General features: G+C 35.2%; 1 protein-coding gene across 2 annotated transcripts in view; it reads left to right on the top strand.

Moving 5' to 3' along the window:
* The window catches only part of LOC140685368 (CD109 antigen-like), a 212,073-nt gene extending 196,343 nt beyond the window's left edge, over window positions 1-15,730 (top strand). For both annotated transcript variants that reach the window (XM_072962191.1, XM_072962190.1), the window contains one exon: window positions 12,930-15,730. The gene's annotated coding sequence lies outside the window, so the exon portion shown is untranslated. The remainder of the gene's footprint in view (window positions 1-12,929) is intronic.
* Window positions 15,731-18,678: the final 2,948 nt, after the last annotated feature.

The following is an 18,678-nucleotide window of genomic DNA, read 5'->3' as shown; positions in this document are numbered from 1 at the left end:
CTCAGCTCCGCTTTTAGGGCCTTTCAACTGATGCGTTCAGGTCAGTCAGATCATCTAGGATCATACCCCTGACTTAAAGTCTACTGAGTATGGCTTGATCACATCTATAAAATACTTCCCCTCAACACCTAGATTAGTGTTTAAGTGTTTCGGGTCTTCAGCTTAGTGAAATTGACTTATCAGGAAGACCATCTTAGTGTTTGGTTTGTCAGCTGTAGATAGTGAGTTTCCTTGTTGCCATTTAAATTTCTCAGATCTTGCTAGTTTCTGATAATGCAACCCACCTTGGAGATCATGGGTTGAGTTCCAGACCACCGCGGTAAAGCAAATATCACAGTAAAGTGAGTCACGGGAAGTTTTTTCATTTCCCAGGGCTTGTAGAAATTATGTGTATACTGTACTGTAGTCTATTCAGTGTGCAGTAAGTAGCCTTATGTCTAAAAAAAACCCAATGTCCCTTCCTTGATTAAAAAACACTATTGCTAAAAAATGCTAACCATCCTCTGAGTGTTTGAGTCGTAATTTTTTTTGTAGTAGCAACACCAAAGTTTGGTGATCACAGATCACCATAACAGATATAATAATGAAAAAGCTTGAAATATTGTGAGAATTACTGAAATGTATCACAAAGATGCAAAGTAAGCAAATGCTGATAGACTTCCTCCTTGCAGGGTTGCCACAAATCTTCAACTGATTAAAAAACTCAAGTGTCTGTGAAGTGCAGTAAAGCAAAGCACAGTACAATGGGGTCAACCTGTAGTCCATTTCCAGTACTTCCTTCCTATCAAAGCTCCTTCCTTTAGGCTTCGGTTGCGCCAGGATAACGTCCACAGTGGTGGTAGGTGAGTCACTCCTGACACCACACAGCCGAGGACTTTTCCCCAGAGGCCTGTGGTTAAACATTCCTCCTCCACCCCAGCTTTCATGAGTTCTGAGCCTACCAGTAAGTTTCAGGAGGGTTTGCTTTTATTCAGATTGCAGATATAATTTACAACTTGACAACAGGTTCAGGAAATCTTTTCACTAGCAAGGTCTTTTGTCAGCCTCTAGGAATCGGCATAGACCTATTCTGTAAACCCTGCATCCTGGGGAAGATGGAGGTGATGCTGATGACAGTGGCCGTCACTGCCTTGTGTCTATCTAAGGAAAGCATGTCTAACCTCCATTCAGGCTGATTCTTCCACTTAGGTCTTGGCTTCAATCTCTTGTCCGGAGAATCCTAGTCCCACTTGCCCTCTCACCTGTGTCTCCACTGCTTCCGTTTGGTATTTTTAAGCTTTTGCTCTTTGGGTTTGGCTTCACTGTGTTTCAACATTTCTATCATTAAAGGAAGCAACCCTCCCTTGACCTTCATGTCTCTTTCAGCTGCTGCCCTGTCTCCCCTCCTCCCAGAGTTGCAGCTGCATTTTCCACTTCTTCACATCTCTTCCATCTTTAGCCCCTCCTCATTCTGCCTTTTCCCCTCATCATGCCATTGAAACAAAACTGTCCCCAGGGCACAAAGCCCTCCTTCTTACCTAATCTTGGGGGGGTTTTCTTGGGCTTTTACAGCTTTTGCGCCCCTCTGCAGCATCGGACGTTGCTGTCCTCTCCCACGTTCCTCCTGATTTTCCTTCTTTTGCTTTGGCCACTCCTTTAAGACTCTTTGCAGGCAGCTCCTTCCTGTCCATATTGTAAATGTTCTTGTTCCTTAGAGCTCCACCTCTAGCTCTCTTCTCTTTTTCTTTTCTTTTTTTTTTTTTAAACATTTCTCAGAGTTTTCTTATTTGTGGCTAGGGAATCTGCTACTGTTTATATAATTTGATGAAACCTAACTCCATATCACCAGCCTGCATTTCTAGCTTGCCCATTGGATCCTCATGTCTCGCTGCCCACTGGACGTCGCCCACTGGACGTCCCACAGAGACTTTAAACAGTCATCTTCCCCCAGACTGGGTTTCCTCTGCATCCCTCTCTTGGTGGCCCGCACCACCATCTCTTTAGCTGCCCAAGTCAGCTGTACTCACCCGACTCCCTCAACCCCTATAGAGCAAACCGACACCCAGCGCAGGCAAGCATCCCGTCCAGCTTTCTCTCCTTAATGTCTCTCAATTCCATCCTCTTTTCTCCACTGTCACTTCCTTGATTCAGGCCAATGTCGGCTTTCTCTCCTCGACTGCTGTTGTGATTTCTTAAAAGTTCTTCCTGGCTCCATTTTCACCCTATTCAATCTTTTCTCTGCTTTGCATCCAGACTTGTTCCTCTTCTTCTTTTTTTCTCCTCCTCCTTGTCCTCGACCCCTCTCTTTTCTTCTTTGACTAAAAGGCCGACCTAATTTTATGGCTCTTTTGCATGAACATTTTCAGACCATTGCCCTGAGAGTGAAGTTCAGAACTTTTAGTATATCTTCCAGAGTTCTTTTCTTATTTCATGTCTTTTGAAACCTCTCTCCCAGCCCCTTCTCTACCCTCCCAAACTCTCCTCCCAAATTTTACCTGTGCTTCTAAGAATGCAAAGTGCTTTTTCTGATGGGGCCTTGGCAAAGGCAATTTCAAGGCCTGGCTACTTGCCCTTAACCCCTTCTGTCCTGTGTCTGTCATAGCACTGAGCACACACAGCTAGTCCACCTCTTTGAGGGTGGGTGTGTGTCATGGTTGCTGCTGCAAGTTGGTACCTAGTGTAGTGCCAGGCATGGAGTAGGCTTCCAGTGAATGCTTACTGAAAAGATGAATGGATAAGCAATATGAGCCCTGAGAGTTCAGTTTTGAGCTGTATGTAGCACAACAAAGGCCTTCACCACCAGTCAAAATCCTGCTACTTTGAGTGAAGCACAATAAGTTGTATGGGGAATAGTTTTGGTCTTGTCACTGAATTAGGGGATGAGGAGTAGGACTTGAACTCCAGTTGTTCCCTGGATGTAGTTGGAAAGATGCGTTCTGTTGTCTTACCACCTGGATGGCTGTTATTAAGTTACAGATATAATTTTTAAATATTTACTTCGTATTAGCTATTACAGTCACCTCTCTTGAGTAGATGATAAACAATTTAGGTCATTGTTTTGCTGGTTTCCATCTGTCCCATCAAGGCATAGTTAATGTGCAGAGGGCTACTGGCAATTTCCCAGAAAAGGTTACCACTGTCCTTTTAATTCTGAAATCTTTAGCTGAGATGAATAAAAACCTACATTTGTTTATTAGCTCTGATGTGAACATCTGCTCACAACTCTCAGCTCATTAAATAATGGATTCTTTCCCTTCATCATAGTAGGTTAAGAGGATTGTCAAGAAAATAATGTGGCATACATCTAGTTACTTACATAACTCCTGTGGACAGCAGAATTTAAAAAAAATTAGTTAATTTAAGGTTTATTTAAATGTGTTTATTATTTGATAAACTGAGACATTTGCATCCTGCAAATGACATGGCAAAAAAAAAAAGGTGAGGAGAAACATGAATTATAATGATAATTTCAAGTTTTTTAGGTATTATTTTGTAAACCTATTGTAATGTGGTTGTTTTTTGAAAAAATAAAAAAAAATCCTTGTTGTGTTGATGAAACTATCCCAGAATAGCTTTGATTTGCTTTTTTAAAGGTTGTTGAGCTATTATTTTCTGAATGATGAGTTTATCCCCCAAATTTCCAGATTCTATTTAGGACCATAACTGTCAGTGTCCTTGTTAGTTGATTAGTATAACCAGCTTGGGGCTTGGAAAGCAAAATCTGCTTCACATTTAATGAAAATTAAAAATATTTTTGCCTGAGAATACTTTAAATTATGTATAGGTTTTCGAGCTCTCAAGTACAGTATCATGTGATATAAGTTATAATATAGTGTTCTGGTGTTCTAGTTATGCATTTGTTTAATCTTTGACAAGATACAGGCACTGTTAGGTTTTGAGGACTCTTGGATGAATGAATTTGATGCTGAAGTTGCTAACCAGGGTTTCTGCTAACTTTACTGTTTTTACTTGGAAGGGTGGTATGTTTGAAGCTGGATTGTCTTCTTCTTTTTAATTCAGAATGTGCTGTATTTTACCATTGGTTTTTGAGTTGAGTTGATCCAGATGCGGGGGTGCTGTTTCTGTTTTCAACTAATGGATTCAGGAAGCAGGAGTTTACTGTCAGATTTATAGAGCACAAAGTAAAGACAACTTCCACGTTTGGCTTAGCATTTCACAATAGAGATGGAAGGATTCCAGGAAATGCATTGAGAAGAGGCTTTCTGACAGTAAAATGGTGTGCCAAAGATTGTCTCTCCTTCACACAAAAAGACGGTCCCATCATGAGAAAGGATAAAGCTAATACCTAGAATGCAAGGCAGCAGAGAGGAGATTTGACTCAAGGAGTTAATGTTGGTGCTATGGATTTTAAAAATTACTTTTTTTAAGTTTTCCTGCAAAAAAATGAATTTTTAATAGCCATTAGCACGATTGGTGCCCTGGCATGTTTGGTCTCATAAATCCAGCTGGTTAATGTTGGAACGTGCAGCAGTGGCCATGGTGAATGCAGTTTCAATGAACGTTTACAACTTTTTGACTAACAGACATAGAAAACAAACTTGTGGTTCCCAGAGGGGAAGGGGGTGGGAAGGGATAAATTGGGAGTTTGGGATTTGCAGATACTAACTACTGTATATAAAACAGATAAACAGCAATGTCCTAATGTATAGCACAGGGAACTATATATATTCAATACCTTGTAATAACCTATAATGAAAAAATATGAAAAGAAATACATATATGTGTATAAGTGAATCATTATGCCGTACACTAGAAATTAGCACAACATTGCAAATCAACTACACTTCAATTAAAAAAATTTATCAAATTCTTCATCAGTAGTTGCATTGACATTGGCTTGTGAATATTAATGTATTACTGTGTGTATTATATATGGTAACACGTATTGGATTTCTATCAACTTGTTTCTAAATGTTTTCCAAGTATTTTAAATTCCTTGAAGACAACTTTTACTAATACAAAAATGATAGGACTCAGGAGAGCCCAGCACAGGGCTTTTCTTAACCTAAGCATATTCAGGTGTAGGTGCAAGATTCTGACTTGTGTTGCATTGACCAGCTGGTACTTTCCCTCTTTCGTATAAAATTAAGCAATTTTCTCAACCTTGAGACTATAGTAATAATTGACTCCATTGGTCCAGTTTTGTCAAACTTCATTTGTAATTCAAATGATAAAAATAATTTGCCTTCAAAAAAAGTACATTTCAAGGCCACTCAAACTTTTGAAGAAAATTCTCTATTTTCACAGTCATCTCTCAGATTTTTTTCTTCCTTATAATCTTAAAGCTTGTTAATGATTTCTTCGTTTCCTTCTTTAGTTTTGGCTCACTATTTCTGTTGTTTAGAGTACTGCAATCAGGATTTCAACCCACATTGGGGCTTGTTGTTTTCACCCAGTAAAACAAAAATTGTGATTGTCCTTCCCAAAATTACTTCCCTTGGTTAATGTGATGTTTGCTATTACTGTATACAAAGTCAGAGCTCCAAGCACCATGGACCTAAAATTTAAGGGTATTTTCACTGGAAAGCATCCCTGTATTTTTGCTAGCATAGCCTAACAACTTAAAAAGTTTGAAGAATTTGGACTGAAAAGTTTAGAAAATGACACTTTTGCTCAAACTTCTACCAGACAATAATCACATAGCTTCCAATACAACTCATAAAGTAAGATTCTCTTTGAAGTAGGAATATAATAGAATGTAAAGTTTATAAATTGTAGATCTCCAGTCCAACTTATGTTTTCGACGTATCTTAAATTGATGTTTTTCAATCAAATATTGGAGTTGTGTGAAAATCCATTTCTCCCACAGATTGTAATGAAATGAAACTTTAAGTATTGTGTAGTTATTTTCAGAACTACTAGGTTATTTGTCAGTTAACTTGCCACTAGATCCTTGGTTCTCCAAACTTGACTCATTAGAATCACATAGGTTGCATTTAAAAATTCCCAAGCTTGGCTTCACTCTCAGAGGTTTTGATTTAATTGGTTTTATTGGAGACCTGGAAATCATGCTTTTAAAAGCTCCCCCAAGTGATTCTAATGTATATCCAGGGCTGAGACCCATCACCATAAAACGTTAATGATGACTGATGAAAGATGCAACCCACAGAAAGAAAAGCGAGCCTCAGGTATCCTAACCTTTAACTTCTGTATTGATAGAACTTAATACTGAACTCTAATTAGTGGCTATTTATACAATGCACGGCAAAACCTTCTATTGACTGTTTTTTATTTCTCAGCGTTCACTCAGTCCAGTCCTCAGGAGGCGCAAATTTTCCTCCAGTTTTATTTTCTACTTGGTAAAAATAATTCTTAACTTCTATTATGCAGCTAGTAGGCCACTGTCATTGAAACGTGAAAATACTAGGAAAACCCCTACAATTAAAGCATATTGAATAGGGTCCCTACATTTGATATTTTTCTCCTCTGATCTGCCAGTTCTAATATTATGCTGATCTAGCTTTCTGTATTGACTTTTTTAAAAACAGAATAACTTTTGAGAGGATAACTTTTAGGGAATTACTTCTTAAAGTTAACCTCACTGTACCATTACACAGTTTTAAACAAGAGGAACTCAAATTTAGCACATTCCATTCAGATAATAGAGAATGTGATATGGATAATTATAATAATAGTCATGCCTGACATGTGTCAGCCTTGTTCTGTTTTTCACATCATCTTTAATCCCTGAAACAATCCTGCAAGGAAGGTATTATAATGTCCACTTTGTTGGTGAAATAAGAAAAAGCTGTCTAGGTTAGGTTCACAGAGTCAGAAAGCACCAGATTCATATTGCTTTGAGAAAGCAGTAGGGACAGACTTCTATTAATTCAAAATCTGTAATTCATTCATTATATCATGATCAATCACTATTCCCGGAAAAATAAAAGGGGACTTCTGTGTTATTAAAAAGTGGTCAGTAGGATCAACTTGTACAATGTAGAAAAATATCTCTTCTAGGAGAAGAATATACAAAGAAAATATGGGTAATCAATGTAAATGTCTAACACCAGGTAATTCTCCTACTTACTGAAACCTGTAAAATTTCTCAGAAGCTCTTGCTACCTTCCTTTTTTCCATTGCTCTAATCTCCAAAGTACCTCCACACAAGGCCCAGTGAAGGAAGTAGTTGGTTTGAAATCCAAACCCCCTCCCCAGTAAAGAAAATAAGGTCCAAATATCCTCTTGATAGTAATTACTAACAGAAGATAAAATGAAGTCCTTACCTGTGGAATACTTTTAGCGTAATTTACCTGATATCTAGGTTGTTTATAGTAAACAAACTTATAATTTATGGATATATGGGGAATGGAACTCTGGAAAATGTTCAAAACTATATGGTCATTGGAGTATAAAGTTGATCTTTCATGATCTAAATAGCTTCCATGGCTAAGTGATGACCTGTATGAACCACCTAGAAACTCATACATAAAATCTGGATCAGATCACTGCTTACATGAAGAAAGAAAACACCTGTGGAGATTACCTGTTGCTATTACTTCTCCAATTTTCATCTGTGTTTTTCAATGTTCTGTATCCTATTTTTGATGTCATTTGAAATAGTCAGTTATATATTGCATAAGGTCAAATTATGAGACTGACCTGGTAAGCATCCATAAAATGAGAAAAAAAAGAATAAACTTAATAATATATGTACATGGTCTATATGAAGAAAACTATACAACTATGAAGAAATAAATCAAAGAAGACATAAATAGACAGATGTTCCATGTCCAATATTAAGGAGATAATATTGGTAAGATGTCAATTCTTTCCCTCATGACCTACAGATTCAATATTGTTCCAATAAAATTCCATCACTCATTTTGGCTATATCAATAAATAGATTCTAATGACTATATGCAAAAGCAAAAGACTCATTATAGCCAACGTATCACTGAAACAGAAGAACAAACTTGGAGGACTAACACTACAAAATTCCAAGATTTACTATAAAGGTCACAGTAATCAAGTCAGCATGATGCTAATAAAAGAAGAGACAAACAGATCAATGAAACAGAACAAAGAAAGCAGAAATATATCCACAAAATAGAGTCACATAATATTTGACCAAGAGGCAAAAGCAACCTGATGGAGAAAGTATAGATTTTGCAACAGATGAGACTGGAACAACTAACTGGATATCAAAATGGAAAAGCAACAAAAATAATGACTCCAGACATAGGTCTTGCAACTTCCACAATCATTAACTCAAAGTGATTACAGACATACATGTAACACACAAACCTATAAAATTTTTAGAAGATAATAAAAGAAAGTCTAGGTGACAGTGGGTTTGACAAGGAGTTTTTAAATACAGCACCAAAAGCATGAGCCATGAGAGAAAAAAATAAGTTAGACTTCATTAATAGTAAAAGCTTCTACTAAGCAAACATCAATATTAAGAGAATTTTTTTAAAAACATAGATTGGGAGAAAATATTTGTAAATCACGTATCTGATAAAGGACTTGTATTCAAAATGTACAAAGAACTCTTAAAATTCAGCCATAAGAAAAGAAGCCATACAATTTAAAAAATGGGCAAAATATCTATACATGTTCTCTCCAAGGAAGATATATGATAGAAAATAAACATATGAAAGATACTAAACAACAGATATCAATAAGAAATTATAAATCAAAACAATGAAATACCACTGTATACCTATTAGAATGACTAAAATATGACAGTACCAAATGATAGTAAGTATGTGACGCAACACGACCTCTCATTCATTGATTGTGGGAATGAAAAATGGTACAGTCACTTTGGAAGATTGTCTGGCAATTTCTTTTAAAACTAAATACAGTCTTAGCATAAAATCTACCAGTTATACTATTAGGTATTTACCTAGTTGAACTGAAAACCTGTCGCCACACCAAAGCTATACATTAATATTTATAGCAACTTTATTCCTAAATGCCCAGACTGGATGCTGACCATATGTCTTGCAATAGGTGAGTGCATAAACTGAGGTAGATCTATACCATGAAATATTACTCAGCAATAAAAATAAATGAGCTATGAAGCCATGGAAGGACACAAAGGAAACATAATTACAAGGATATTACTAAGTGAAAGAAGCCATCCCCAAAGGACTACCTCCTGTTTCATTCTAACTGTATGGCTTTCTGGAAAAGGCAAAACTTCAGACACAGTAAAGAGACAAACGCTTGGCAGGGTTTAGCAATGATGGGTGGGCTTGAATAGGTAAAGTTGTAAAACTATTCTGTGTGATACTACAATGGTGGGTACATCGCATTATGCATTTGTCAAAACCCATAGAACTGGACAACAACAAGAGTAAATTTCATGTAAACTACAGACTTTATTTAACAGTAATGTACCAGGATTGGTTCACTAATCATAAACATACCACAGTAATGTAAAATGTTAATATTAGGGGAACCGTTAAGGGGTGGAAGGGAATACATTGGAACCCTGTACTATCTGCTCAGTTTTTCTGTAAATCTAAAATTGTTCTAAAGATAAAATCTATTATTTAACCCACTGTTTAAAATAAACAAATTGTAAAGTTGGATATAACACAGCCCTGGCAGAATGCCATTATTCATTGCCTTTAATAGAGCCAAAATAGGTCACCCAAACCAAAAAGGGAAACCTCGTCATTGTAAACATTTCCATGCCCTGATTCCATGCCCTTTCTGTCATCTGGCTCTTTTTACTGTGGTCTAATTTTACTATTGCCATCTATCATCAAGACAATAAAGCGCTGCTTTCTGTGACAATGACAGGATAGTATGTGTTCCTTGAGAGGTACTGACAGGTCTTCCTCTGTGGTGAAAAATTGTACTTATAAGCAACAGATAAAGTTTGCTTGTACAGTCCCTGCCCTTTCTCATTGTTCCCTGAATTCAGTGTCCTGTTGTGTAACATCAGGATTCCATTCCGTTCCCATCTTACTCGGACTTCCCAGGAAGTAATTTAGCCACCGTGTCCCCTGTAGCCACTCTAGAAATAATTAATTATGTCATTAATATAACAGATATTATTGTCATTACATTAATATATAATTAATTTCATGATATAGAAATTATTATAAATTATTATTTTTATGGCATTCAGAAACATTAATGAGCACTTATATGGCAGGTAATGTAGCAAATGCTCCTTATCAGTAACATCTTTTTTCTGATGTCAATTAACTGATAAATTTAGAATTATTAGTCCTTTTCTACAAGGGAAGAAACCAAGGATTTGGAAGGCTAATCTAATTTTGATTTGCCCAAGATCACAGCTAAGTGATGTAGCCAGGCTTTAAACTAAGTCAGTGTGACTCCAGAGCCTATGGTCTGATTGCCTCTGTTCTGCTGTATCCAGAGAGCTGCTCTCCAATATTCTAGACGGTGGAATTAACCTGGAGTGCACTGTTGTGTAGTGAAGACTGCAACGGACATGAAATGAGAGTCCCTGCCCTGTATAATTATCCCTGTCAGGTCACTTGAGTTTTTAGAAAATTCAGGGGGGTTTAATTTATAAATTACAACTAAAAACAGACTTGTGGTTGCCAGGGGGGTGGAGGGTGGGAAGGGATAGACTGGGATTTCAAAATTGTAGAATAGATAAACAAGATTATACTGTATAGCACAGGGAAATTTACACAAAACGTTATGGTAGCTCACAGAGAAAAAAATGTGACAGTGAGTGTGTATATGTCCATGTATGACTGAAAAATTGTGCTGAACACTGGAATTTGACACAACATTGTAAAATGATTATAAATCAATAAAAAAAGAAACATTAAAAAAATATAAATAAATAAATTACAACTAAGTCTGTCTCCAAAAATATGGGAATATCCCTTACAAAGTTGTATATTAAAGAGTATATAAAATAGATTTTAGGCTGGTAGCCACTACATGCATACATTTTATTGTAAAAATACAAATCTCAAGGGTATATAGTACAAAGTATTTTGATGAATGTATACATCCTTGTAACCGAAACCCCAATGAAGAAAATAGAGCATGAACGTTATCCTGGAAGGTTGCTTCATGTCTTTCCTGTCCATCCACCTCCAGTGGCCTCCACATAGAATTTCTTGAACTTTATTAAAATAGGATAATATTGTCTGTGCTTTTAAGTCTGGCTTCCTTCCTGAGTGTAATGTTTTTGAGATTCATCCCTGTTTTGACGTGTATTACTAGTTATTACTAGTTTGTTCCAACTAACTTCTCAGTAGAATTCCATTGTATACATCAACTAATGTGCTTCTTCTTCTAATGATGGATATTTTTGTTGCTTCCAATACTTTCCTAAACTGAATCAAGCTAAAATGAACAATTGTTAAAATCCATCCTGTGGATGTATGTTTCCATTTATTCTCTGCAAACACTTAGGATTGGAACTGCTGAAACAAAAGGTCGGTGTATGTTTAACATCTCTAAGGAACTAACATAGTTGTGCACGGTGATTTGACGATTAGAAGCCCTCCTCCCTAGCAATGTATGAAAGTTCCACTTCCTTCATCCTCTCCAACGTTTGGGGTTGCTGGTCACTTCATTTTAGCTGTTCTAGTGGGTGTATTATGATATATCATTATGGTTTTAATTTACATTTTTCTGATGAAAATGATGTTGACCATCTTTCCATATGTTTATGACTGCTAGTATAACCTTTTTCTGGATAGTTTATAATCATAATCGAGACTCATTAGCACTGATATAAAGCTAAACAAAGCAATAACACTAATACAGAGTCCAAAAATAGACTTTAAACATATGGGGACACATAAGTTTTAAATAAGTTACAAATAAAATGTATATGCATACATCTATTTCCCCAAATAAATGGTATAACAAAATCTATATTTTTCTTCCACTTGACTTTACAACTAGGTAGGCTATTTTTCAAACAAATAGTTCCTTTTTAATGTCTACATTCTCATAGCTATATGAATATAACTGAATTACTATTCCATTTTTTAATTCACACACATTTAGATTTCTTTCTGATTTTGGATTATAAAATTTAATGACTATCTTTGTAAAAATGGATTTATCAAATTATGCCATAATTTAAAAAATTATGGTGGTAATATTATACAGAAGATTTACTCTCAACAAAATTTTAATTGTACAATATAGTATTGTTAGCTATAAGCACAACATTATACATCAGATCTCTAGAACTTACTTATCTTATATAACTTTATACTTGTTGAATAGCAACTCTCCATTTTCCCCTCTCCCAAGCTCCTGGAAACAACCCTTTGAACCCTGCTTCTGTGAGTTTGACTATTTTAGATACCTCATAGAAGTGGAATCATGCAAGATTTGTCTTTCTGTGACAGACATTTCATTTTAGCATTTCATTATTGCATTGTAAGTATATACCACATTTTCTTTATCCATTCATCTACTGACAGACATTTAGGTTGTTTCCACATCTTGGTTATTGTGAATAATGTTTCAGTGAACATAGAGGCAAATTTCTGTTTGAGATCCTGATTTCAGTGCTTTTAGACTGCACTTTACTTTGCATTTCACTCACCATAAAAGAAAAATATATCAACTTGTCTTGACCATATTTAAAAATTGCTGCTTACTAAAATGCGTCTATAAAAAAATAAATAGGCAAGCCACAGACCGGGAAAAAATATTTGCAACATATATCTGGACTCATAAAGGACTCATATGTAGGTTACATAAAGAACTCCAACAAGCTGACTTATATACGCAGTTCTTATAATCGTAAGAACCCTTGAACTCTACCTAGAATGAGGTAATAACAGAGTTCACATGAAACATTGAATCCCATGCCTCTTCCCCTCTCTCAGAGGTCCTTGAGGCATCTGTGTAATACTTCTAGGGCTGAAAACAAATGCACAGATGTTGACATTTAAATTAGCATTATAAATAAGAGAACAATGTTTTTACTTGATTTGTTTCTTTTTTTTCTCCCTTAGGAAATCTTTCTGGGGAATCTCACTGTCAACAAGAAAGTGCTGCCTACATTTAAGCATGCTCTTCAGCTGCCACAACAATTTAAGTTGTTCAACGTTTCACCAAAAGCAAGTTTACCCCCCGTCTCTGGCTGGTAACTGGGGTAACAAAAATAAGTTTAGTGATTTGTTCAAGTGTACATTTGAATTGTTACGGATGTAGGAATATTCCAGTTTTCTGAACAAGTCTAATAAACCTCTAGCTAGTTCCCCTGAAGAGCAAGATGATAAAACTGTAAATACTTCAGGGTCTCAGATCACAATAAATATATATTCTCTTGACTCCCAGTAAGTTGTTTGAACTGCCTGATAGGAGGGCAATCTAGTGAAAAGGAAACTCACGTATATATACACACAAAGGGAAGGTAACTCTCAATTCAGCAGGAGAATATAGATTATTTCTGATGAAAACATAATGGTAACAGTCTCTCACAATTTACATCATGCCTTATCTTACACAGGATGGTTTACCCAATAAGTATCCTACAATGCTTTCCCTCTGAACACCTGGATTTCTAGCTTGGAGGGGACAGTTTATCTACCACCTCTTCTTTGGGCCCTGGTTCTTAATGACTTTCTTATCGTTCCTACAATGCCTTGCTTTTTAAATATTATCTGAATTAATTCATGGTCTAATTTATTATTCTTCTCACAAGTAGTACATTTCAATTAAAAATCTCTGCAGCTCTGTCTTTTTGTTCCAGTAATACAATTATATCCAAAATTGACTTAATTAGGTTTTTGTGGGTTGATCTGGTAGCTTAGCGCTATAGCACTGCTTCGTTAAAAAAGTATATTCCTAAAATATGAAAACTCATTTATAAACAACTTGGAAACATAAATAATTCATAAGTTGGAAGCATATGAAAAAAATAAAAAAAGATGCTTATGGTTATTCTAAGAAGTCAATTGATATCACCAGAACTTTATACTCCTCTGTTAACTGTAGTGTGAATGTGGGGGGGGGGGCATCCTCCCATCCTCCCACATGCCTAAATAATAATGATAATATAACCATACAGAATTAGTCTACGGATGTGTTCCTTAACATTTAAAAAATGCTACACTTGTATACGGAAAAATATATTAAGATGGTTTGCATTCTCTGGGTTCTCTATTATTAAGTGATGCATCATTTAATTCATTATTCTTTTTAGCGCATTTTAGCTACTCATTAAGTAATATACTTTGGGAAAATTCTAAGCACCTGAACATTCAAAAAAAAAAAAAGATGTATCACATTGAATTATTAGAAAGCAGTGGTTTGATTAAGTAATGTTAACTTCTATACTTTCCTAATTACATAAACAATAAACTCAAGTGTACGGCATTCTACAGTGAACAGAACAGGAAATTAATTTCTACTTTTAAATTAGCCTTTTTATTTGTATCTCTAAGATGCAAATAGGGAGCAGTGTAGTCATTGAGGGAACAAAGAGGAGGATTAGAAATTTTCAATTCTCTTCACATACTTCCTGACTCTGCCAGTACATCAGAGCATCATGGAGCTTAAATGGGATTTAGAGATCATTTCTAGCACCCTCATTCTGTAATTTTTTTAATCTCAGAAGGGTGCCAATTCTCTAAACAAGTATATCCTAGCAGAGGAAATATCTTGATTATATGTTTCTACTATGGTTATTTAAAATTCCAATTAGGGTATTAACGTGATTTTTAAATGAAATCCTGTAAAATATTTATCCCCTGCATAGTTCAGAAGAATCACAATAGAGCATTGTTCCCTTATGTGAATTGCATTTAAGAAAAAAAATATACACATCGTGTAGTTTTCCCATGATCAGTTGTAACACCTATTAAGTCAGGCTGACAGGTAATTCTTCAGAAAAATGAAAATCTGCTACTCAAATGGAGTATATCAGAAATAACAAACATTCTACAGTTTAAATTCTGTTAACTTGTGGACTCAGTAATTTCTGTCAAGCCATGTATGAGTCAATTATAGAAACTAATATAAAGACAATTCATTTCTCTTAAATGCAAAACACGAATTTATAAAAAATTTAGAATCTAATAGCTCTTGGGGGCATATTCAAGAACATCACTGAGACATGTAAATCATATATATTTTAAGAACTCAGTTGAAGAAGGGTTGTATAACTTGCCCATGTAATTCATCCCAAAGTTTTAAAATCCTGTGGTCAGGAGTTTCTTTTCCCTGTCTAACCTGTATCACTCATGCCTCAGTTAAGTCCATTCCTTCTTGTTTTTTTCTCAGTATAAATTGAGAACTGCTGAGATAGAGCTGATTTAGAGATTGAAACAAGTAGAATTGTTTCACGGACTACTATCTCTTAGAAGAGAACATTCTAAAAACAGAACAATTTGGGTAACTTAAATAGAGTTAAATATAGAGAATTACCGACAACAAACAAATTACACTGAAATAATTTGTAAAACTCTTGAGAAGTAGTGGAATTGGTGCTAAATTACCTTTTTCTGGGTTTCATAGTGTCAATGCCCTAGGTAAACATAGGTAAATGCTCTCATTAAATTAAATACCATAGAAACAGAATAATGTGTAGGCATATATTCAGAAATTTCATAAATAGTAGAGTGCTACATACTTTGAATTTTTAATTTTAAAATGATATAATGTACAACATGGGGTATACAGCCAATATTTTATAAGAACTATAAATGGAGTACAACCTTTAAAAATTGTGAATCACTATATTGTATACCTGTAACTTATACAATATTGTAAATCAGCTATATTTCAATAAAAGTAAAGAATGCGTTTCAAATTTCTTTGACTTATCTGAGCTTATTCTTAAAAGAAAATTACATTTCCTATTCAAGTTGGTGCAACTCCATCACCAAGTGATTGTAACAACTTAGAGAAGATGGCAGAAGCATAGCTTGAAATGGAAACTTGTGTGCTGAATTCTGGGGAACTTTTCAAACCAGGTTTCCATACCTCACATTATTAGCACTTCATGGTTGGATCAGTAGCTCTATGCCTATGACTTTCAGTCCTTTCCAAGGTTACAGAAACTAAGAAATCCTTGTCTTTGGAAGAAATCCCACAGATGGACACAGAGATCCGTCTTTGAGAGAAACCGTACTTCATACTCTGCATAAATCCAGAGACTCCTTGTAGTACCTTTAGTTGACCTGAATCGATGTATGACCACGGAAAAATTAGCCAGATCACACTAAACTTGGAACATTTTACCCATAAAAAAGAAAGCAGAACTTCAACAGAAAGGGAAAAGTAATTTAAGAGATTATAGTTCAGACAACCTGAGTTAATCAGGCTGCTGACATTCCAAATCCATTGTACTTGACATGACTTTGCAGATTCAGTGTTTAAAAAAAAAAAAAAAGATTTTTTGGCTTCTACCACTGCCCTACTTGAAGCTGTAAGACTAAGAGATTTTTCTCAGTAATTTTTTTCTCATTTTCACACTTTTCCAGCTACCACATCAGTATATATTTAGATAATCAAAATAGTGTATGTTCAACTTCTCTTTTAGGCAATTTTGTTGAGCTTTAAAATAATTTGTGCAAAGAGAGAAAGAGAGAGAAAGAAAAACAAAATTTGTATAGAAATATCCCACACTCAGACAAGAAACTGCCACAAGATAGAAATGTTCTAAATCCTGTAAAGGGGGAAAACAAACAACAAAAAAATGCTTAAATTCAGAAATATTTTAAAATCTACACAAACTCCACAATCTGAAATTAAGATTTTTTTTCCCCCTAAAATAATAGATTATACCTGAAGTACTTGTTAAAATCCAAGTTTCTGAGCATCAGCCTTGTTTACTTAAGTAAAATCTCCAAAGGTGGGTCTTGGAAGTTTGCATTTTAAAGTTTCCTATGTAATAACTCAAGCCACTAAAATTTGGCAAGCACCCTGTGGAATTCACAGACATGAAAACAAACAACCCTCTTCCAACAAGAATAATTTTCATGATGTCAGGTTCTAAGTCCCGTTAGACTGATTAGCTTGGTTGAAACAGAGGATCTTTTCATCGTGGCCAGAAAGCCATCTCATTAATGCTGGTGTTGCCTATAACAGCAAGATAAAGTAAGTAATAGTAAAAGCAATCACCCCAATGCAGAAATCTCCTTGAGGACAGAAACTCTGTGGTTCATGGTTGTGTCCTTAGCATAGACTAGGCACACAAATATTTGTCAAATGAGTGGGTGAACATGATCAGAAAGTTTGCCTTCACAGCTAAAGGGCAATCAATTGCCTTATTCAAAACACAGCAGTCTTTTTCAGAATGTATGACCAGCTACAATACCTTGAATAATCCAGCTCCTAAGTACGCTGAAGGCAATGGTGTGTGGGGGAGATTAATGGAAAATTACCAGCCAGGAGTGAAAGCAAGCTGTGTTCTTGACCTTCTCCGTGCTTTTTCTTTTTACTATGCAATTGGCACAAGTATTGTTTTCATCACTGCTGCTTGTGGCATTCTTTATGAGCAATTTATTGGTGTACTATTATTCTTTCTGCATCTTTCTATTGTATTTCTTCCCTTTAAGCTTTCAGTAATTTTTTTTTCAGATGAAACATTTTATTTTATTGCAAAAATGGTAAGCAGATACTTAAAATGATGAGAAAGTTTAAATTTTACCTGCCTATCTTAATGTATTGATTTTAAAGCATTAAACTGGGGGCATAAATTGAGTGCTAGTAAAGGGAAAAATCAGTATCGAGAGAACATATGAAGCACTCTAGCAAAGGCTGGTAATATTTGGTGGATGAAAGCAAAGAATGCTGTGAATAAGAATTTCAAAGTCTGAAGAATGCATACATACTGAAAGATAAAATTTACATAAAAATATTTTTATGAGATAAAAATTCACCATCCAGCAGTAAGACACAATGAAGGTAAATCATTTCACCTATTTATTACAATTTTGCCTTTCTGAAAACTTGGTAAAATAAAATTCATTATCACTTAGATAAAATATTTCTATTTAAAAAATGAGGAATCAAAACATAATGAGTGGTTTTACAGTGGGATAAATTTTGTAATACCAGAAGTGGTACAAAGATTACCTACCATCATTTCTAATTTAAATTTATATATAGCATACATTTCAAATATTACACATTATTTATAAATAAGGCACTCATGTAAATCTAGCATCACAAATAGCATTAATTAATAAACAATTTATTTGTCCAGAAAAAAATTATCATCTACATACTAATCATCATGATATAGTCTTTGGAAGGATAAGGATGAAAATATATGCAGTCTTATTGACAAAAAATCTGTAAGAAATACTTTACAAATGTAACACCTACTATTATGTAAGTAAAATATGGAAATATAAATACAAAAATTATACACTGACAAGATGGAATGATAAATGGAAGACGATTATTGCAGACAATTTCAAAAGCCCTGAGATTTTCAATGAATTATCAACCCAAAATAGCTGGAGTATGGGGGAGAGAGAGAATTGTGGAAACCGAACATACACAGTAACTGCTTTGTTGATGAGGTGTGACAGCTTGAACCATTCTTACTATCCACTTTGTTTCAAACCTGAATCCCCCGTTATCCCAGTAGCATGAACCTTTCCAAGGCTGGGCATACTAGCCAGCAAACTAGCATCCTACTCATACCTTTTGCATATGAAAGAAAATAACACTCTTGCATTAATAACTTTTCTCCTGAATCTCTCTGCTGAGAAAGTATAAAGCAAGATTATTTTTAATGCCTCAGGG

This window comes from Vicugna pacos, chromosome 6, assembly GCF_048564905.1.
Source record: "Vicugna pacos chromosome 6, VicPac4, whole genome shotgun sequence".
NCBI lineage: Eukaryota > Metazoa > Chordata > Mammalia > Artiodactyla > Camelidae > Vicugna > Vicugna pacos.
This window is presented reverse-complemented; position numbering and strand designations above follow the sequence as displayed.